We start from the raw sequence: 24,659 nt of genomic DNA, 5'->3' as shown, positions 1-24,659 counted from the left end.
AAAACTTACCAAGTGCATCCATTTTTCAAGCCAAGACAGTTGTTGAGTATTGATCTGCATTTTGTGATTACACATCCATCCATCCATCCATTATCCAACCCACTATATCCTGACTACAGGGTCACGGGTGTCTGCTGGAGCCAATCCCAGCCAACACAGGGCGCAAGGCAGGAAACAAACCCCGGGCAGGGCGCCAGCCCACCGCAGGTGTGATTACACACTCAATGTAAAATAGTTTGTACATGCCATTTTTGAACCAAAAAAAAACACCAATATGATGGGATTTTAAAAGAAGGCCAGCCTTGTGTGATAGCTCAATACTTAGTCTTCCTAGGCAAACAACTTTTTTAAACCCTGTGAGTTTTTACTACCACATGGTTGTTTTTTTTTTTTGATTCACCGTTTTTATGTAATGAATTCTCACAAGCAAATTGAAAATATAAACTTTCCACAAAAAACATAGTAATATGTGATAAAATGATTATTTCTAGATCCCTTTTGTTGTCTCAAACATGTGTTGGAAACATGGAAGGTGTGAATCGACACTTGGCTTGAAATATGCACGTATTTTAGAACATTTTTAAGTTTTTCCGCTGTGTTTTGTAGCCTCTATTGTAAAGTCCCAGAGCAGGTAAGATGTTGTTTAAAGTACAGAAAGTGATTAACATTAGAACACAATTTCACATGGAAATTCATATATACCATGTTTGAGAAGAAATAACTTCCACTTGAAAAATATCAAATGTATTCTTCAAAAGTGAATGCACCTAAAACGAAAAACAGAAAAGCAGTAATCAAAAACAAGCAGAGATTAATAAATCAGGAAAAAGGAAAAAAAAAAAAAACAACTAAATTAGAAAATTCAATCCTGAAGGCAAAGGTCAAAAAACAAGGAACACTTGTTTTCCTAAAGAAATTTCAAATCACGCCTAAAAACGCACTTCTTCACATTGGCTTTTAATTCTTAATCTGTTTAATTTTCCACTTACTTTTCGCTATTTCTTTATTTTATTGGGTCCCCTGACCTGTTTTTAGTATTCTCTGTTCTAATTTGCTCTTAATGTTTGTTTTTAATTTTTTGTTCTTAGTCTCACTTGTCTTAACTGTACAGCGCTTTGGTCAGTTGTAATGCTGTGTTTTTAAGCGCTTAACAAATAAATATGGTATGGTATGGTATGGTAAAGAAAGCAAATCATTACACAATGAGAGCTGTTGAAGTTATTGAAAACAATGCCTGTGCAAGGAACCCTTTTGAGCTCCCTTAATTTATATTTATATCCTTTGACTGTCCTTCACCTGATGGCTGCATAACAAACATTATATAGTAGCAGGCTAGGATAGAACAAGCTAGGGGCTACAGGCAGACTGGATGTGCTAAACAAACTGCAGAACCAGGTAAAAAACACAAAGCAAAATGCAGACAGATCAAAAATGGTAAGAACAATAATGGCAAAATGGTAGTTATAATAAAAATCGAAAAAGGTGACTTCTTACCTTGCTTTCAGGCCTGTTTAAATAAGAAGGAGAATACATGTAACTGTCATAACATTGCACATCACAACCACCTTCAGACACAGCAATATGAAAAACATAGACCTAATGCTAAAAGCCACAAAAACAGTGGAAAAGCTCACTTATATGGCTTATACATCTGACAATATGAACTGTTTAAATAGTCAAAATTACAGACATGTATTTGACTTAATTTATCTTTATTCCTTTAAAATTCTACATAAATTTATCTAAATTATTTGGGGAGCAATGAAAGGGACATATTACCCCTCTCAGCTGAGATGTTCTGATCCATATTTCCCAGGCTATACTTGGCTGGTTAGGGGAGGGGAGGGGAGTTGAAAGAGAAAAATGAACCAAATTTCTTTGGCATTAATTGTAGAGTTGAGCAAGGGGGCTCTTTACAGTAACAGAAGGGGCATTTTTGGATTGTTCAGATCATAGGAGCTTTTTGACTTCCGTATATTTGATTGCCTTTTCACCAGAAAACAACCTTGGACAGAACTTTAGTCAAGCACAAGGCAAACACATGCAGGCACCCTCACTCACGCTGAAAATCAAACACCTGTGCATAGGCAGTTATGTATGAATATGTGTTATACACAGTATATACAGTACATGATTGTCAGGTTTTGAGTATTAATCCACTGTGTTAATCCATAGCAGTTAGAGCTGGTTCCAGTGTAGAATATTACTAACAAAGCCATTCCTCTGGGCCTTGACAACCATACGTCCAGCCAAATAGCTTACATATTATTATTGAAGGCATGGTTCTTTATTTTATATACACTTACTGTGCATGCATTTTTGTGCGTGGATATGGAAGGGAGAGAGGAAGATGTTACAATATGATTTTGTCAGAGTGTGTATCTTAATGTGCACACCATTTTTTATGCATTGCATTTATATTTTTGTAGTTGTGTATGTGTTGTAAGTGATGCCACACAGGTTGGACTGGCATTCCAGCTGGAGCTGTACTGACAACTTTGTCACAGCGTGGAAGGAAAGGTGGAGAAAGCTTGCACAGGACATTGTCTCCCCCAGAATGATAGATGGCAGCCACACTGAGTTGCAGTATTATCTCAGATCCCCACAGGGCATGCTGGGAATTTGAGTATGTCGGCTCAGCTCTGTTGGTTCCCATGGGTGCTGCCAGCAAGCCCTACTTTGTTGGGCTTCAACCTCACCTGGAAGTTCTTCGTGGTCACAGCTTCGAGACACCGAAGTACTTCCGGTTGTGACATAAAATGAGGAGCCCTACTTCAATCTGGGAGCCAGATTCAGAAGGAGGTGGATGAAGCTTTCTGTGAGGAGCAGAGGAAGATATGACAGAGCTATGGACAGAGTCCTGATTGTAAGAAAAAGAGATTGTGCTATGAGAAATGATTACCACTGTAACAGTTTCAAACAAATAAAATCCTTTGTGCCAAGTGAACTTGTGTCCAAGCTGGTGTGTTGGGAGTTTGGGGAACTGCAGCACCCTCTGGTGACCACAGTGTATTTCCACTAGAAGCATATCAAAATGGATATTTGATTGACTACATCTGAGTATTTTCTATAATTTAGGATGCATTTGAATGTGCTGTATACATACAGGTTATATGGTTTACCCATCTGTATATGTTATTGGAAATGTATGTGCAAGTGTCAATTACATCTACAGTATATTTGAATATTTATGGAAGTATGCATGTAAACACAATGTATACTCATCCGCTGTTATGTCTATATGTGCATAAGCCTACTATGTATAATATATAATGGTGTGCACCATGTTCTAAAATGCTGCCCTCTCTCCTACTTATAATTAAAATTCTGCCCAAATTAGGTTAAAAGTGACCACCTCCAATATGGCTCTTCACTGATATCTGCCTGTAAGTTACTTCCTCTCATACAACTTAACAGTACTCTTACTGATTGTCCTCTTGGGCTTCGTCTTTCACTAGGCTTTCGTTCTTGATTTTACCAGTTTTTCCACATTTCAACTGAAGTAAAAAAGGTAACCAGAGTAGGTTCACATACATGAAATCCTTATGGTACAGTAGTAGATAAAATGTATTTTCTATCAGACATACATGATTTATAAGACTGGGTAAATAGGAGCTCACAAAACACAGTACAACCTGTTGTTCAGGGTCTGTACAAGGGTTTCTAAGCATATGGCTTGAGATGTCCAACAGCTATTACACAGTTAGACCTTTCTATGATGTTTACCATGAACTTAGAGGTTAGGTTGCCTGCGTCATTTTCTTTAAAGTGGGAGCATGTTCCATATCCCATTACCACTCCTACTGCATATGAAGAACTCATTTTTCTTTGAGAAAAACTAACAGAAAAATATGCAGTTTTTTAGATTAAGCAGTTTGTGAAGCAAAAAATCATATTGAATTTAGCTTGAGAATACTTTTAAAGTACAATAATTATTTAAAAAAATAAAATAGTGATGTGAAATCCTTTTTCAAATCAAAAAATGAATCCATCAATCAGTGGTCACTCTTAAGGTCTAGCTCCTATTTTTGGTGTGCAGGGTAGGGTAGGTAACAAAAAGCAAAGACTTGTATTCATAACAATTACTTAATAGAGGATGACTATACATTGTATTTACATGCATACTTCCATAAATATTCAAATGTTTTAAAATCACTTCAGTTTTTTTTTTGTCTGGCACCTTCTGACACAATGGCACAGAAAACCCCAAATAAACGATGTACCATTCAACATGTCTTGATCTCCCTAGTTATGTAAGACGTAAAGCATTTTGGGGTTCCCCCCTATTTTTGGATCTCTGAAAAACTCTCATGTTTCAACCATTTTTGGACCATATTTCGTGCAGGAAATTACATCCTTATGGGAAAGGTAAACCAATAGGTGTCTACAGCAAAAACGATTAGAAAAGTTTGAAGATGTACATTCTACATCAACCAACCCCATGGATTTACTCCCTAAAGGGAAATGAGGGCTCAAATTTACTCCATTACACAAAACTTCAAAAAAAAATGGGGATTGTTAATATAGGCATGTAGCGTGTCACTTTATGCTATTTTATAGTTGCTGATCACAATTATAATATACCAGTAATGGCGCTGTGTACGATAACATGCAGTGAATACACTTGACTTGAGCATTTATAGTTTCATACTCTTTCTCTGTAGTTTAGCATTCATTTGCTCAGAGGTTGATGTGCTTCTTTTCTTGTCGGCATCTTTTCACGTTGAAACTGATTAAGTCAATGTTTGTGTTGCAATTACTTAGTACACTTTTTAATTTTTCACTTAAGCTAGCACTGAAGTCTTCAATCTGCCTCAAGAATGATTTAAGATATGAAGAGGTGTGGGAAGTGATGGCGAAGGTGGTAGGGATGAGAACAGCGCCCATACGCAATGCACTGCACGGCTGCCCTGCTGGCTGCTGACGAGAGTTGATTCTACAATAAAATAAAAATAAAAGGAGGAATATCCTTGGAGGTTAATCATCACCCAGAAAGCTGACAGTAGACAGCACGTAGTATCTGTGTACCAAATTTCAGGTCAATAGGTCAAACAGTTTCCGAGCTACAGGTGATTTAAAATCCTGGACAGACAAACAGACAGCCACGGTAGCGTATTATATAAGAAGATAATATTTTTTATATTTGATTCTTTGTTGGTGGTCCTAGCCCTCTAAGAGTTACTCCCAGAAGTTTAAAAACAATAACTTTCAAACATAAGCAGGTGGCGGATTGGTTTAGAGTATTAGAGTGATTATGAATATAGAGATCTAGCCCTCTATGGACCTGTAACAGATTGTGAAAAATGCTAGATTTCTATTGCAATCGGGAATATTTAGACCTTCAACGTTTAAACTGAAGCACACATTTTAATATTTCAAATATCTGATGCAATTATTCTTGTTTCTTTTGTACTTCTGCCTCATGAAGAAAACCATTACACTTCTTGTGAACATCCTGAATTAAGGCTGCTTATGCTAATTTAGACTTTTTTGAAGTGTTTGCTAGTCTTTTCTCCATTAAGTAATAAGCACTGTAAAAGAAACACAAAGAGAGTTGTGGAAGGTTGGTGTCCAAGGTGGTGATATCTGTTTAATGTAGAGGTCTGTGGAAGTAGAATGTTTATGAGCAGACTTACAGCAGTGACTTTTGCACTTTTACTTTCTGTATAAGTCAATGCTGCCATTTGGTCCTTAGGTCAAACGAGAGATATTTGGAAAAACATTTATGGAGGTGTGCATGTGGGTGTTGCTGGAGGTAGGCGATTGGTGGAGTCCAGTTGAGGTTACTGAACTTCCTATGGGTCCTATGGGCTTCTGATATTTTATACAACCCCTAGATGTGCCCCCTTTAATTTAGTTCCTGCAAACTCTGATGAATAGTCATATCATCATACATTGGAGAAATAACAGAAGTTCCCTTTTGTAAAGAGAATTGAGATAGAATACTTATCTATTAATCCATCAATTTGCTTACCTGCATAATCCAGTTCAGAGTTGTGGAGAACAGAGCCTATACCAGCAGCACTGCATTTTATCTACAACAGGGTTTTGTAAACAAGTGTTGAAGAGATTTTATGAAACTCATCTCTTGGTGAAAACTACCTGTTTTTTCCACAATTTGAAAGTGATTTAATGTAAAATTGAAAACGTAAATCATCAGGAAGAGACCAGGAGCAGATTATATCTCTCAATCGGCCTGGTAATGCTCACAAAGGGCTAGAGGATAGACTATCCTGCTCAGTCAAGGTCAGCTTCTTGCCACTGTGACCTTCACCAAGAAAAAGAGTACAGAAGAGGGAGGTGATAAAAAAAAAACTATTTATCATAGTAGTGTGAGGCTATTATACTCCTAAGAGTTAGGTCAAGGCAAAAGAAACTACATCACAAATGTAACATTTGTATTATATACATAAACAAACATCATAATATATTAGTACAACTTGTGCACTAATGTTAACAAATTATCTAACAGCTAGGGCAGAAGTAAAAGTATGAAATAAATAAAAACTTAACAATGTGCAATGTGCAAAACTTTATGTGGCACAGGACCAATGGCAAATTCCTCTGTAACAATGTAATTGTTAAAAGTGCTGGCATCAGACTTTAGGATAGAGCCAAATATACAAAAGCAGGATAAAACTGTAATTGCTCATCATCCACTGACACTTTCAAATACTGAAATGTGCTATACATCCATCAGCAAGGAACAATAATATTGATCACTGCACATCCTTAAAGTCTAAAACTAAGAAGGTGTAGTTAGGAAGGAAAATAGGAGGAAGCCAATACATCATGCCTTTCTAGCTTCACTGCTTACCTGAAATTGTGATCAGACCACCATACACCACAGCAGCCATCTTTTTTGCCTTGCATCCTCTCCATAATCTTTATACCCATAAACAGTGATGATCTATGTTTGCATTCTGATTTTACTGTAAATGAACAATGTTAACCATCTGTTGGTGTTTACTTTCCATCAGCTGCTTAAGTAAAAATCATTCAAGCAAACCAACATTAGCTCAAAATTGGCATCTGCCATAGGATATACTTAAGGCATAACTGGTTCTTTGGCAGCAGCCACTTAAGGCAATTTTACAGTCTTTAAAGCTATGTTCTAATGTGAGTTATCTGATTCATAGGGTAATGATATAAATTAATGGCACTGTGAAGATTTCAAAAAGAACAGTAATTCATGCTACAAAAATAACACCCCTGGCTTAATAATAAAATAGGAACTGTGCAATGATATTCATATTGAGCCGATTTGGTCTCCGTAGTGTGATTAGTCTTTTGGATTCTGGACTAAGCAAGAAATTTCATACTGTATTGAAATGAAGCAAGATTCACCCTAAGTCCTCCAGTGGTGAAGTGGCAATGGAGCCTCCTGGTACTGAAGGCCATGTGAAACAAGTGCTTAGAAGTTTTAAAATTCACAGATGCAGTAGGCCGGGGGCTCTTGGGTATTTTGTGGTAAGGAGAGTGAAAGAAAGGGAGTGCTCTAGAATAAGAAGTGGATGGGCCGTATGGTTTATGTTGCATTTTTTGGTCAGCTGCCAGAGCAAAATTAAATCTATTTTATGAGCCTTCCAGCAAAACTTTATCTTTGCCAAACTGCTGACTTGCTTTTTTAGAAACCCCTATTTTAAACAGTTTCTATATGGAAACATTTGCACTTTTACAAGATCAGTGTCAGCTCTCTGGACAAAAATGTACTGAACTAAAGAGCACATAGGATAACAAATGCTATGGTGAACTGCACAGAAAAGCAAACTGGACAGGGGGGCATGCAGGATAAGACATTTTAAGTATAATGCACAAAGTATAAGTATAAGTGGACTGTTTGCAGGCCAGCAACCTGTATAGTACAATTAAAAAAATACTCAAAAAGCCAAACAGGAAGTAACTTCCTAACAGACCAAGCAAAAAAAAAACAGAAATTTGTGAGCATAGTAGGCAGGAACTGCTACCATAGAATGGACAGAAATTCAGACTGGACTGGAGAGAACATTGGACAACAGACATCACAGTAGAATGGACCACCAAGGCCTATAGGCTTATTTTGTTATCTAATGCTTATGCTGTCCCAGTATCTCATCCAGATATTTCTGATATTTTTTATTAGTTGTCAGAGTTTCTACTTACATGACTCAGAACTTTCCATTTTTGTGAAATAGTGATTTCTGTCTTCCCCTTTATTTTTACCAGTTTCATTGAGGATTTGAATCACTTTTGAAAAGAATGCCTGCTACTGGATCAATACCTTTGGAATCTGGAACAGCTAGATTATCTCCCTATTCATCCTTCTCTGCTCAAGGCTAAAGAGGTTTAATTATTTCATTTAAGTAGGTGCTGCTTTAGTTGCTTTTCTCAGCACAGCTTCTAAACTTTGCTGCACAGCAAACCGTCATAGTATAAAGTAAGAAAAGCCAACAAGAAGGAACATATATTGGAAATTCCGTTTTTTTCATTATGCTGAGTCCAGGCACAGTATTTACATACAGTATTTGTACATTTCAATAAAATAACATTACAAACTTCAAAAGACTTTGTTGGACAGTTATCTTATCCAGAGATCTTGACAATACATTGTTCTTTTCTCTCTTGCTAAATTAACCCTAGCCTGAATGAATCTATTAATTTTTTACATACAAAATCTCTCATTTAAAGATTTACCAATGTTGTTTCTTGTCCTAGAGTGTGTATATAAACATAGGAAACTTCAGTTTCTGTATTACATCTTGCCTGAAGAAGGGGCCTGAGTTGCCTCGAAAGCTTGCATATTGTAATCTTTCTAGTTAGCCAATAAAAGGTGTCATTTTGCTTGGCTTTTCTCTACATTCATAATGGCTAACACGGTACAACACCCTAGTACAATAAAATAACACAAAATTATAAAACCATACAACATTTACATGCATAAACACACATATTAAGTTGAACAAACTGGAAAACTAAAACAAATCTCAGTGTTCAACATAATTAATGGCACTGTAAAGTCCTGTTAGCACAATGATTAAAATATTGCCAGATGACACAGAAGGAGAAGAAAAGAAAATTCTTGTTAACAGCATTCCTCAAGAACATCAAGCACTTGTGGGCTATTATTGGTTAACAAAGTCACAGTCCTGATAACTTAGTCCAGCTGATGGCCCTCTCCTCCTCAGGCAACCTACTCTTTCACCTGTACCTGCTGAAATTCATAACTGTATACACTGAAGTACACACTGAAGTAACATGAGAACATCTGCTTCTGCCATTTTAGCCATTGAATCCCAGTGCCTTTGATATGAAGGATGTCTGATTTTATGGGCTGAAAATCAGAAAGAGAATAAATGAGTTGTAGTAACAGTGATTTCCTAGTTTTTATATTTGAGCTAATGGATCACAAACAGAACTGCAGCATGAAAAGTGAGCAGGTTAAATCAGTGAGAACACTCATAGACTTAAGCAGATAATATTCAGTGTTGGTTGCAATGGTGAAATGGGTCACTCTTTAGAAATGGGAACCTTTAGAAGATCAGCATCTAGAGATTGTAGTGTATAGTCCAGTATGCATTGATCATTTCCGGTGACAGAGTGCAAGTCATTTAAAACTGTGTATGTTGGGTTATTAATAAGATAAAAAAAAACATATAGAAGGCTGGGTTATCAGAGGGATGGCATGTTTATTATGACTGCTAAAATGAGATATGGTACTGCAAAGAACAGCAGTAAATCACTGTTACATTAGGCCGACATTTGAAGCCTTGTAATTCAGATTAAGCATGTACGGCGACTTCCAGTGAAGGCTGGATTTAAATACAGTAGCAGCACTCTCTGAAGAACTGTGTCTCGTGGAGACAGGGTGGAAGTGACGTCAAACCTCCTCTGAGGTGCCCCTCCTCCACTCTAAAAGTGGAAATGGAAAAGAAGCTAAGGACTGTGCAACACTCTCAGCCCTTACCCATTACATCCTAGACAGGCCCCCATAAAACACTCCCAGTGCCCACATGTGTGACAGTTGGAAGGAGGATTTTGACACTAGCCCTAAACTTAACTGCAAGCCAATGTAGAATGATGTAAGAGCAGGAGTAATATGGCCATACTTTAAAATACTAGTAATGATCCTGATAGCACTTTACATTAAACGCATACAAAGAGAATGATTTGAATAGTCTGTAAATAAGGCATTATAGAAGTCAATTCTAATTAAAACAAATCCATTAATTAACTTCTATGTATCCTTCCCACTAAGAAATGCCTTGATTGCCTTATATTTGTAAGTCTAAAATGCAAGTTTTGGATTACTTAATAATGAAAGGGGTAAGTGTCAGACTGGGGTCAATAATAAAGCTTAGGCTATGTGCTGATTCGGTAATACTAATGTTTAAGATGAGGAATAGCAAACTTGACTACACATAACAGTACAGTCAACTACAGTGGATAAAAAAACTGCTGAAAGGATAGAAAAACCATACAAAAGTCTGCGTACATAATTCTTATTAGACTGGACAGTAAACCACATACTTGACTGAAAACTTTAACTGAATTGAAAAAAAAGTACGGGACAACAAAACACTCAGTAGGCCTGGACAAAAAAGCACACTACTTTGGAGTAGAATGAGCAGAATGATCTGTAGACCTTACACAATAAAATGTAGCCACCTAAACAGAAGTCATAAACCTTAAACTGAGTGGGAAAGCAAAAGTAATATTGGACTGGGGAACACTGGATTAGATATTCAATCTAAAAGAAAAATTGGACCAAATAGCATTACTACCAGCAAATAAAACTGTATAATCAATGCTTGAAAGAATAAATCCCACACTGAAGGAGAATGGTTTGTTGAACAAAATACCAGCCTGTAAAGGTCATTGTTGAGATTATCTAAAATTTATATGGACAGTACAGGAGCAAACAGAGTGTCTTATTCCAAAATAAAGTAAATGCACCTTATTGACATGGCTGAGCATTGCTTAGGTCAGCCTACAAAATTATTTAGGTTAGACTTAATCAAATGAAGCTAAATTAAAAAGTGCCAGGCCACTTATTTTCTTACCCAACTACAAGTATTATATTTGCTTATGGGAATTACTGCTCAATGTCAGATACAGTATTTGATCAAAGAGGAAAACATTTCTTCAATTTTCTGTGTTCAAAAGTAAAAAGTCAGGCTTTCCTCATAACTCGTGACCCCATGCAGGCCAGCACTGCAATGATCCATCTGCTCAGCTGCCTGGCAGGAGCACTCTCCGCGGGTGACATACCTCCAGCTGCAGAAAAGGAGGTTGTAAAGCAGCTGAGATACACAGCTATGCCTGTCGTAGTCCAGATCTGACTAGTCTGGCATGGATCCTAAGTAATTTTATATCCAGAAAAATAAAAAATAACTGATGTACCAGTTGGAGTGATATTCAGAAACCAATCCAGCACCCAGCGTGTGTAAGGCTGCCTTCTTAAACAGGCAGCTCCTGCGCCTTTCTGGAATGTCTGTACTCTTTCTTTAATCATTATTATAAATGCAACTCTACTTTATTTTCAGTAAAATAAGTTACTGTTTGTGATTTAGCCTTGTATGAATCCATTCAAATAAATAGGAGCTATGAACATTCTATGCTTTGAAAGATGTTTGATAGTGTACAAACAATTATAGGAAGGCAAAAACTGACCAAAGCAATAGTCATGTGTAGACAATCTGTGCTAACAAGGCATACAGGTAAACTGAACAATCACTTAACATTTATGGTAAACAGCACCTTTCAAAATTGCATATCATCACAAGATGATTTGCAATGACTATAACACATTTGAAAAAATACGATTGTTTTTATCAATAGATTGTAAAACAGTGTCCAAATTTGTTAAGATGTGCTCTATATCAAGCCTTATAACATTTGGAATTGCCTATGGAGATTTAGTTCTTTGAGGTTTACTCTTGGCTCAAGGTACACAGATACTAGAGGCCATAAGAAGCAGCTCTAGCCTGGACTCCCAGTGGTTAACAAAGGGTCAGTTTTCACCACAAAAGTGGTTCTGGGACATGGCCGGAAGTAAACCAGTACGGGAATTTATAGTCATCTCAGGCCAACTCCAAAATAAGTAAACAAGCATTAAATGAATTATGAAGGCTTAATGGTAAGAAGAAGTGGAAAGTCAAGCAAAATGACACCTTTTATTGGCTAACTAAAAAGATTACAATATGCAAGCTTTCGAGGCAACTCAGGCCCCTTCTTCAGGCAAGATATAATCAATGTAATCTTTTTAGTTAGCCAATAAAAGGTGTCATTTTGCTTGACTTTTCACTACATTCATAATGGCTAACACGGTACAACACCCTAGAACTATGGTAAGAAAAAGAAAAAACAGAGATATAGTGTCTAGGAAGGGAGAAAAGCTAGCAAATCCCCATAAATAATCCTAGAATTACAGCAGGATTTATTTTTGCCTTCTGCGTGCATGTTTGATATTTTTGGGTTCTTCTTCACCTGATCCTCATCAATTTAAAATAATGGGCTTGAGAGCAGCCCAGTAAAGTGGACATATGTTGTATAGGGCATACCAACCCAAACTGATGACTGGAGAGACCCTATAAATGTTAATGTGATCAAACAGTGGCTGCCAGGAAGTAGTAAGCCCTATTTAAATAAATGGAGTAGTGTCCTGGATGTGTTTACTCCTAAATCACCTGAGTGAGGCAAAAAGAGAGGAGCTTACATCATTATTAATAGAATACCTTTGGTCTGACAGGTGGTAGCAGCTTGATGCCTATTACAGTGGACACAGTTTTGACTCATTGCAGACCCTCAATCCACTCTTGTTATGTTATGTCCCTGTGTCCCAAGCTCTATGATACCAAGGATAAATTAAGAGCCTGTGGTGGTAGCCCTGTCTCACCATATATCTCCCTTTGCTTTCCTGAGGCATATTTACATGGCATGTGTCTAAACAGTTACTGCAGCTCACTTTTGTTTCAATCTCTTTTCTTCTTCTCTCTTTCTAAAATGTGCTACTTTCACCTTTTTGTGCTGGAATCCATTATTTTGGCTTCATGTAAAACCTCTTTGGTTACCTATTGTCTACCTATCTATACACACACACACACACATATAAATATTCATCCATCCATTTCCTGCACCCACTTTGTCCAAGTCTGGGTCTCAAGGCTTCAGCCCATTCTTTCAGTATCAGGCACCCTCCTTCAATGTGCAAGAAAGGCTCTACACAGAGATAGAAGTTCCTATCCCTTTAACATTTAGCACACTGTCTTTACCACTGAAGACTTTCTTTTGGACTTTTTTTCTTACTGATCTGTAATCTTTCGAGAAACTTTCTCTTTTCTTCCTCTCCAGCCATGCAAATGTCCACAGCACCTGCAAGACCTCACTTTGAAGGATAGCTGATGTGTTAATTGCTGCTAGCTCAAGAATGTGAGCTGTAAACACATCAGAGCTGTGTTTATAATAAATCAGCTTTATGGGCCCTGATGGAGATGATATAAGGGAAATTTATGCAGAAAGACCAAGCAGTCCCCAGCACCAGCTGCATGCTGATGGTACACTTGGGCGGCCCAAGAGAGAATGCAATATGCACTCCCTGTTTCTTAGAACATTTTGACCAGGGACTAGGGTGGAATAAACAGCAGTCCAGTTTATTTGTTGTACTAACCCTCAACCAATGTGCAAAGCTGAATGCAACATAGTTTTGAGATCAGATGGGAATGTTGTGGGGGAAGGTTGTGCTTTCTAAGCATGTCTTATACAAACAAAACAGGGAAACATCACAGGATTGGATTTCCTTCTTAATGAATGAGAGTGTAATAATAAAGGTCTGTAAAATACAGCTTCATACTGCGTGCTTGAGTTCCTTCCCCAGAGATCCAGATAGAGATTCTAGAGAGTCGTTTTATTTCCTATAAAACTTCTCACTACATTACAACATTATGACTAGCATTAACAGCAAGCTGGCAGTCCAGAGAGCAGTAGAAAATGTACTGTATAGATGAACAGTCAAGAAGCAGTGTTTTAGTTTAAGTTCTTTTTGTTTCAAAAGCCACCAAGAGTGGAACAGACCAGTTTCAGTTTCTTCATTTAACCTTACTGTGTTAAGTGGTTTTAAAGTTGAGGAAAGCAGTAACTGCTTGGGGTTAATGTAACCCCCTTATTGTGTTTCTGGGAAAACAAAACAAATACAAACATTACAATTGTCAGGAAAGCATATTTAGGATTAAGACATGTAAGCAGAAGGACGTGCCTGCCAAAGGGGGTAATAATAAAGAGCTTTACTTTTCAGAAAATGAATTAAAAAAAATTCATATTTTACTTAAGAGCAGGTTTTCCGGTATTATATGGTGAACCTGTATTATGGCATACTAGGTTAAACTGCTAATTTTACATTTTAATATTTTATGTAAATAACTTTCAAGAAACTCAAAAACACATTCCAAAATAAAACTGTTAAATACATACTATATTCACATGTTAAGATATAACACAAACATAAAAATCAACTAAATGACACAAGCATAATTAAACAAAATAAAGTCTGACAGAATTAAAATAGGTAGGTAGGTAGAAGACAAATTTGAAGAGTAGAATTTAATTTGTTTTTTAAGATAGAAACTGAATCTAGAGAACAAATATGTAGGGGAATCAATTCCAGAGCTGAGGAGCGTGTAACTTGTAACTAAAATCCTGTCTTACCAAGGTCGAGAGGTCGACTAATGGGACAGCAAGAAGTCCAAAAGATGAGAAGGGATACAAACAAAATGGTGTGTAGTAGATTTTGTAAATTATTCAGCTCAGTTCAGTTCAGATAATTTTTGTATAACACTCTTCACTAAGTGCATGCTCAAAGAGCTTTAACTAGGCCACAAGTAAAATACAATTGTAAATTTTCAAATCACTTACTGCATGATGCACATACTGTACATAAATATGCAGATTATCTTAAATACACAGTAAAAAGGCAATTTCAAACTGAATGAAGCAGCTTAGAAGCAAAGTGGTGGCACCAAAAGAAACAGAAACGGGACTGTGAGTAACAACTCTCAATTATTCTAATACTTGTATTTTTATGCATATGACTAACAAACAAATGAAATATGCACAGCTAATCAGAGCCTCTTATCAGAGTAGGCTATAAGCAATGAGATTTAATGGCCAGGATCAAAGGGTCATTTCTTATGCAAGCAGGCATATCATTGCACAGCTCTGAGGCCCTGTCAGTAAAAGCTCAACTTCCCACTGTTTTATTAATCCATGGAATGTTTCAGCAGATCAGCATCATGAGATTATAACGTGCTCTTCAGTGCTGTATGTAATGATTACTTCAGACAGGAAGGTAGAATCTTGGCCATTTAAAGTTTATAAACAAGAAGAAGGATTTTGAATCCAGCCCATAATTTAACTGGAAACTACTGTAAGGACTTAAGAACAGCAGTTATAGGGTTGTACTTTCTAGATCTAGTGATGATTCTTACAGCAGCATTTTGAATGAACTGAAAGGTGCATATAAAATGGTTTCAATAGCCTTTGAATAATGCATTGTAGAAGTCAGTTCTATTTGGAAAAACACAGGAATTAATTTCACAGCATTCTTCGTATTTAAAACACCGTTTTCATTTTCCAATACTGTATTATTACGCTGCAAAACAACAGGTTGTAGACAGTGTTAAAATGTGTGTTTTAAAAAACAGACTGGTATCAAAGAAAACACATAAGTGCTTCCTTGATCAGTTTAATACTACATGTGCTTCAGAACAGGTCATCCACCTGAAGCTAAGGATGTTCAGGTCCGGCCAGTACTTGGATGGCTTGGTTTGCAGCTGGAAAGAGGTGTTGGTGAGGCCAGCAGGGGTTGCTTACCTTGTGGTCTGATTGAGGATCTCAATGCCCCAATGCAGTGATGGGGATGAGATGTAAAGCCGAAGTCCTGACTCTCTGTGCATCCTTCGTAAAGAGTATGATGCATCCCTATGTCCAGGATGAACTGCCCACCACAACCTAGGCATTCTGGCCCCCAGATCATCCCATGTCTCTAATTGTCTATCACTCTCACCACTTCACCATTTAACAGCTGATGTGTGGCGAGCCTAGTGGCGCAAAAATGGCTGCCATTGCATCATCCAAGTGGGTGCTACACATTAGTGGTGGTTGAAGTGGCTCCCCACTCACTGAAGCACTTTGAGTAGTGAGAAAAGTGCTATATAAATGTAAGAATTATTATTATAAAAGAATTATTATTAAACTAATGTTTAGACCTACTGAGTTAAAAAAAACCTGAAAATTGTTGCAGTCTTCATCATCCCCCCACTTCTGTTTTTTTCTATATATTAAAGGACACGTAACTATCATACATCCACTCTTTAAATTCACTGATGCAATTAATTAAGGACACTATAGGAGAAACATTATTTGATCTAAAATAAAGGTATAGCTGAGTATCTTCTGCATACAAATGAAAGGGAATTTTATGTTTTCTAATGATATTTCTTGGCCAAAACATGTAAAGGTCTGAGTACTGAGTCCTTTGGGACACCATATTTAGCTTCTGAATATATTAATGGAGCATTGTCAATATATTTTGTACATATCAAAATTGATTTAACAAATATGAAGTAAAGCACACAAGGATGGTGCCACAGAGCTTAACGTACTTTTCCAGCCCATGTAAGAGAAAAGTGATCAATGGTGTTGAAAGGTGTACTTGAATTTAACAACAGATTACTGTGAAATGTCCTTCATTAGAAGATATTAAAATGGTATTTACAACATGGGTGTTAGTACAGTACCTTTTCTGTACTATAGCCACTGTAAAATTCAGACTGCAACTTTTACAAGTTGATTGTGATGTGTGAGCTGAGACTGAAACTGTGCAATGACTTCTGTTTTAAATAGCTGAGCTAGAAAAGGCAAACTTGAAACAGGTCTGTACGTATCAAGTGTTTTTGTGTCTAGCTCTGATTTTTTCAATAACAGCCTGATAAATGAGACTACTGGTGCATTGCAAACTGGGCCAATCAGTAACAGTCTATAGAAAATATTAATAGTTGGTGCTGAACAGCAATTGAGCCTTTCACTAATGTTATTGAGATTAGGACTACAGGACAAGCAGTCATTTTAGAAATTATAGTTAACATCTCCTGTTCAGTTATCAAGTTATATTTGAATTTTGTCAGGATGATTTCTGATGTCATCTGTTAATCTAGAAAAGTGGTCAGAGTGGGCCACAAAAAGAACTTTTTATTCTTTTTAATTATGTGCAGCTTAATCCTGAACATATTGTTGCTTGTTTATAAGTTTAGCAGGATTGTGAGACAGAAGAGCATTATAATAGTCAGACCTTAAGGTGATACATGAAGGAGTAAGTCTTGAAATGCTGTGGAGGTTACACAAGACAACACAGGATAAATAATTAACATGGCTTTCAAAACAAATAGTGTTGTCAAAAGTAACATCATTGTTTCAAACTCAGGTTTACTGGGCCATCAAAGTTATCAATGTTGCCAAAGATGATGTGTCATCCATCTTATCAGAGAGTTGGGAAGACAAACCTCAGAGCATTTGGCAGGAATTAAAACATGATTGTCATCAATATAACAGTGTAATTAAATACCATGGGGATGAATAAGTGAACCATGAGGGACTTGTTAAATGATAATGAGGAAGAGACATAGTACTGATTCCTGAGATGCACAATAGCTAAAAAGTGAATAGTGAGAACTATGCTATTTCAATTGAATAAACTGAAATACAATAGTCAAGTATAACTGAGTCAGTACCAGTAATATCTAATGAAGGGAGACTTTCCAATAGGAGTGTGTGAGACATGGTATGCAGTGTTAAACTAGTTACCAGAAGGACAGGAATGCTTAGAATAAAACGATCAGTAGGACAAAGAAGAGCATTTGCTTTGGAATTACGGACTGGGATATCCTGCAGGGATCATATAGTGAGAACATTGAGGAGGTTGTTGACTGCACTACTGACTACATCAACTTCTGTATGGACATTGCAGTTCCAATAAGAACAGTATGCTGCTATGCTAACAACAAGCTTTGAATTACAAGTGACATCAAGGGCCTTTTGAACCAGAAGAAAAGGGCTTTTAAAGGCGGTGATCAGCATGAGCTCAAGCACGTGCAGAAGGAACTCCGAGTCCAGCTCAGGGCGGCGAAGAAGCAGTACAGGAGAAAGCTGGAGCAGAAGTTGCAGAATAACAGCATGAAGGAAGTGTGGGATGGGATGAAGATCATCAGTGGCTGCAGCTCGAAGCGGATTGCCACCATCCAGAGAGACGTGGAGAGAACAAACCAGATGAACAACTTCTTTTAACAGGTTTGACCACCCTAACCCACTCTCACCTCGGAGTACTGCACCCTCCACCCATCCTTCTGCTGATACCAGCATAGGAGAGAGTTTCCCGCCACCCACAATTACAGTAGCCCAGGTAAGCAGAGAGCTGAGGAGACTTCGTGCCAGCAAAGCAGTGGGTCCAGATGGAGTATCACCACGACTGCTGAAGGCCTGTGCGTTGGAGCTGGGGAGTCCTCTACAGCGCATCTTCAACCTGAGCCTGGAACAGGGGAGAATCTGAGGCTTTGGAAAACATCTTGTATCACCTGTCCCAAAGGTATCACGTCCTAGTGAGCTGAATGACTTTCGGCCTGTCGCTCTGATGTCACATGTGATGAAGACCATGGAGAGGCTGCTGCTTCACCACCTTAGGCCACAGGTCCGCCACACCCTCGACCCTCTGCAGTTCACATACCAGGAGAAGGTGGGAGCGGAGGATGCCATCATCTACGGTATATGCTACACCGATCCCTCTCTCACTTGGACAGAGGCAGTGGTGCTGTAAGAATTATGTTTCTGGACTTCTCTAGCGCCTTCAGCACCATCCAACCTCTGCTCCTTAGGGACAAACTGACAGAGATGGGAGTAGATTCATACCTGGTGGCATGGATCGTGGACTATCTTACAGATGGACCTCAGTATGTGCGTCTCGGGAACTGCAGGTCTGACATTGTGGTCAGCAACGCAGGAGTGCCGCAGGGGACTGTACTTTCTCCAGTCCTATTCAGCCTATATACATCGGACTTCCAATACAACTCAGAGTCCTGCCACGTGCAAAAGTTTGCTGACAGCACTGCTATCGTGGGCTGCATCAGGAGTGGGCAAGAGGAGTATAGGAACCTAATCAAGGACTTCGTTAAATGGTGCGACTCAAACCACCTACAACTGAACACCAGCAAAACCAAGGAGCTGGTGGTGGATTTTAGGAGGACCAGGCCCCTCATGGACCCCGTGATCATCAGAGGTGACTGTGTGCAGAGGGTGCAGACCTATAAATACCTGGGAGTGCCGCTGGATGATAAATTGGACTGGACTGCCAATACTGATGCTCTGTGCAAGAGAGGACAGAGCCGACTATACTTCCTTAGAAGGCTGGTGTCTTTCAACATCTGCAATAAGATGCTGCAGATGTTCTATCAGACGGTTGTGGTGAGCGCCCTCTTCTACGCAGTGGTGTGCTGGGAAGGCAGCATAAAGAAGAGGGATGCCTCACGCCTGGACAAACTGGTGAGGAAGGCAGGCTCTATTGTAGGCATGGAGCTGGACAGTTTGACATCCGTGGCAGAGCGACGGGCGCTCAGCAGGCTCCTGTCAATTATGACAGACAGACTGAGGAGATCGTTCCTCCCCCACACTATGCGACTCTTCAATTCCACTCAGGGGGGTAAATGTTAACATTATACAAAGTTATTGACTGTTATACCTGCATTTTAATCAGTCTTTAATTTAATATTGTTTTTTATCAGTATGCTGCTGCTGGAGTATGTGAATTTCCCCTTGGGATTAATAAAGTATCTATCTATCTATCTATCTATCTATCTATCTATCTATCTATCTATCTATCTATCTATCTATCTATCTATCTATCTATCTATCTATCTATCTATCTATCTATCTATCTATCTATCTATCTATCTATCTATCTATCTATCTATCTATCTATCTATCTATCTATCTATCTATCTATTTGTGACTCTTACAATTGCCCTGAAGTTGGAAAGAAACAACATATACAAAATGTATTGGAATTATAGGGATTACTACAAGCACGTTTGATAATGAAATAACAGTGGCAATTTTATGACAATCTGGGACAGCACAAGAGCAGAAGGAAGATTCCATAATATCACTGAAAACAGGACTATGGAAAGGCAAGCAAGCTTTGACTAAAACAGTGGGAATACAGTCATATTTTCAAGAGGATAGGCTAGATTCATGGATCAACTGAGTGGGAAAATATCTGATAAATATGGGAGCAAGTACTAATGCAAAATGGGAATGAGTCAATAGTAGCAGTAATAGTAGTAGCAGTACTGTCACATGTAAAGGAAAATTCTTACTTACATATTTGACCAACATCCAACATGTTGCTACTCTCCATGTCCACAGCAAATAAAAATGTATTAAAATACACAATTTATTTAATGAAAAACACAAACCTGTGTGTACAATTGTACCATTCTCTTGATGACTTTTTTTATCAGTTGTTCAATTTTGATCCTGAAAATATGTGGTTAAAGCCCTTGGAAAAATCTCAGTATAGTTAACACTATTTTGTTATATAAAATATATAAATAGGTGGTGTGGTGTGGTGCTAATGGTGTTAGTGAATAGCATTATTTTTTTGACAGGAGATTGAAAAAAAGAACAACAAACCTAAAGAAATAGTAAAAAGAAAATTATATTAGAAAACTAATTAATATGGAATAACAAATGCATCTGGCAGCTGGTAGAGCTTCTTCATATTTAATAAAGTGGTAAGCATAAGTTTCACCATGTAAATTAAGGTTATTTCTTTAGGACATTTATTCTAAGCAATGGCCAGACACTTTTATGTAATAATAATTATATTAATAAAAATAATTCATTTTATTTATATAGTGTCTTTCCAATGCTCAAGGAGTAATGGAAATTTGCTCCACATTAGTGCATACTATGATTAAATGAGTCCTGATTTTAACAGGAGCAAAAGTTTATACACAATATGAATGTAGTGAAAAGTCAAGCAAAATGACACCTAGTACTACACAATATGATAAATATTTATTTAATTGAGAAGAATTGGGATTAACTTAACCAAAATGTTAAAACTAATACCTCACTCTGTGATTAGAGGCAGGTAAAACAAGTGCAATAAAACTGAATGCAGCAGAAAAAGAGGAGCACACAAGATCACGTATGTGTCCTTCACTGTGGGTAGTAAAATGTAATATGCTGAGCACTATGGCATTGCAAGACTGTTAAAGAAATCAGCAGCAAAGGGAGAACCTGGAACATTAAAGTAATCAAAATTAAAAAGTATCAAAATACTTAGGGGAAACAGCTTAAAGAATAAAAGAACAATTTGAAGACTTAAGCAGATTGTGTTAGCTTTATTTGTCATATAATCACTCTTGAATCCCCTCCCTTCCGCCATTTGTATTTATTATTTATTTAACAAATTACCTTTACTTTTTTCTACTTTGATCTCCTGGAAGATAGTCTCAGTTTAGGGAGGTCTCAGGCATAACCCTTACTGGCCACATTTTATTAGAAGCTCTCTTTACATTTAGGGTTAATGTTAATTTTGTATCTGGGTTGCATTACTCACATTTATACCTTTAATTAAAATACATATTTGATAAAATATGGATGGATGTTTTGAATATACAGATTGATTAAGAATATCATATAGATGTAAAATAAGCATAATATAACAAGTTATAAGAGTGATATAATTCATTATTGTATTTCTCTCAACAAAATTACTTAGCAATAATATGAAGGTCTGTGCTTGTTACAAAATCTGAGCTCTGGGGTTAATGAAGGAGATGCAAAGGCATTGAGAACTTTAAATGTCAGAAGAAGGATCTAAAGGTGACTCTAAATTTACCTGAAGATTATTTCTACTAAAAACATATTCATTAACTAATTTCTTCAGTACTGAAAGACTACATTAATTGCCATTAGTTTCTTAGCTAGAGAAGGAAGTCTTGCACAATATTGTAATGCGAGTACAAGAAAACTGATCAGTGTAAGCAATAACACCTCAGTTCCTTTATAGATACAGTCAAAATAATGTTCAAGTCTTTCGAGTTCAGACTTTTCAGATTTTTGCTACTGTTTGCATAATTTGCTCCTATTATAGGAATTTCTTTTTCAATTTTCTCAAGGTTGAAAACAAGTTTTGCTCACTCATCTGTTGCTTTAACAGAAACTATTATTTCTTAAAATCACAGGAGAAACATTATTTAGTTTGGTTTATAGAAATATATGACAGTTTTCCACAAATTAGTAAAAACTGTTTCATGTCTCCTAATGTATAAGATACTGATAGAAAATATTATCAGCCATAGTACACATTGTCTGCAAGCAAGGGTAGTTCAGGCTCAGTTGCTTTCTCTGCTTTATTTGGAAACACATACCATGAAGCAGCAGGAGAACGTTGACCTGGACATTCTACAGGTATGATGTCAATTTTAACCTCACTGGAAACAGCTGCATAAAACTTCTGCACAGGATGAAAGCAATCATTTAAACATTTCTGCTGCTGTCATTTATACATTTCTGCTGCTAATTCAAAAGAGGGTGCTGGTCTTTGGTAGAACTACCCTCTCTCACCTCAAACCCATCGATGAGAAACAATTCTGAATGCGGTTCAGCAGATTGTGGACAGTAATAGCCACTTCAAGAGTTGAAAGCTTTTGCCAGGGACATTCACAAGATATAGTCAGTTCAGCACTAGATACTGTGTGACTGAACCTGCTAACTTCAATATTAAGCTAATTAATAAAAGTGTTTGTTGTATGAATGCAGAAGGGGTAGAGACACTGCTAAGAAAAATATAATTATGGGCAAGAACAGAATAACAGAATGCCATTTCAATGGTATGGTACAACTGTATCCATATTTGTAAAATCTTAACAATGGGAGGTGCAGTGACTTGATAAGAGTCATATACAGTAGTTGAAGTTTAATTACCTTATGTAGCCAGTAAAGGTACTGTCACATATAGAAACATTAAATATAGATATTGTATGGAGATATTTTATAGTTATTATTTATAGCAACCAATATAATGCATAGTGTGATATTCAGAAAATACGCAAGGCAAATAACAGAAGCACAAATACAGTATATGAGTCAATCATGTGGTAGTGCAAAAATAGTTACATTTCTCAGGGTTACTGTGCTCACAATGCATAACGCTCATAAGCAGAAGGTGAACTTGGTAGTGCATGTTCTTCCAGAGGGCCCACTAACAGGATAATGGTTATAATCCATTATGGCCAGAATCCTTCCATAGCAGCAGTCCTTATACATAATATGGATTTACTACCACAACAGTTCTCATATAATCAAATAAAGAAAAAAAAAAAAGAACTTCCCTTCCTGGCTTTGAACAGAACTACACTCATCTGGCCATCATACTGTCTCCTTTTTGACATATTCATATGATGCTGTCAGAAAATTCAGAACTCCAAGTTGTGACATTTCACCTTCTCAGTTCACTGTGTTCACATTGGTTTCTGGTTGGACTTTTTGGAGAATTGTGAAGTTGCTGTTGATTTGTTACGTGGCTAGCAAAAAAAACAATTAAAAACAAATGGCATTTTTCATGGAAATTAAGAGCAAAGTAAACATTTTAAATGTGTATCAATTCACCCCAAATGAAATTTGACTAAAAAAATACTATTCCTTGTTGACAAGATTATATTTTTTATTATGTATACAGTAATTGACTAAAGTGAAAGGATGGCATTGCATCACAAGTTGGAGAATTTGAGTAGCTTTGCTTTCTTTAAAATTGTCCAACTTGTACTTCCAAGTTCGTAGTGCATTCACTGGAATTTCTAATTTGGAAACTCATTATTTATCATATATGTCCAATAGAAACATGAACTCAACATAATTCAATTGCAGCAGAAATATAAGGAAAAAAGTTGTGGGTGGGGGAAATATACTCTACAGGTTGGAATTAATGTATGATCTTTAATGGTGAAACACTGGTGAGGGATCATAAAACTTATGCTGTTTTACTGTTGAGGTCAGCACAGTAAGATGCAGCATTCAATATGGCTATGGGAACAGCTATTTATTGCACACGGTTATCAAACATTACCCTAGTTAATAGGCCTTAATGGTTATGAACTGGATGAGGTTTTAAATTTTTCTTTGGTTAACTTTTTTTCCTTCCCATTCGTGGTTTGGGTGTATGGATAATTAATTTATTTAGCTGATTTATGAAAATTAGGCTGTTTAAAAAGTGTTAAAAATATTTCCCACCATGGGTGCCACCATTTTTGAGTATTGTTTTGTATACCATTTTTAATACCATTGCAAGCATCCTTGCTAGTCTGGAACCATCAGAAGTTGCAATGCATTGTGCCGATATAAAGGTCAGCATTGCACACTTCCTGGTTATCCAATATTCTGGATAACAAACAAAAACGTTCATTGTGTTTGTATGAGTGAGTTGTGATTCAGGGCTTAAAAATTTAGTGTTCTGTTTTTTGACTCCAGTTTCTGGTTGAATTATTTTAATTTTTACCTCAGCCTGTTTTTTGACAACAGTTCAAGTCTTGTCTATCTATTCTATGTGAATTTCCCCTTGGGATTAATAAAGT

Source organism: Erpetoichthys calabaricus, chromosome 16 (genome assembly GCF_900747795.2).
Source record: "Erpetoichthys calabaricus chromosome 16, fErpCal1.3, whole genome shotgun sequence".
Lineage (NCBI taxonomy): Eukaryota > Metazoa > Chordata > Cladistia > Polypteriformes > Polypteridae > Erpetoichthys > Erpetoichthys calabaricus.
Note: the sequence above shows the minus strand (reverse complement) of the source record.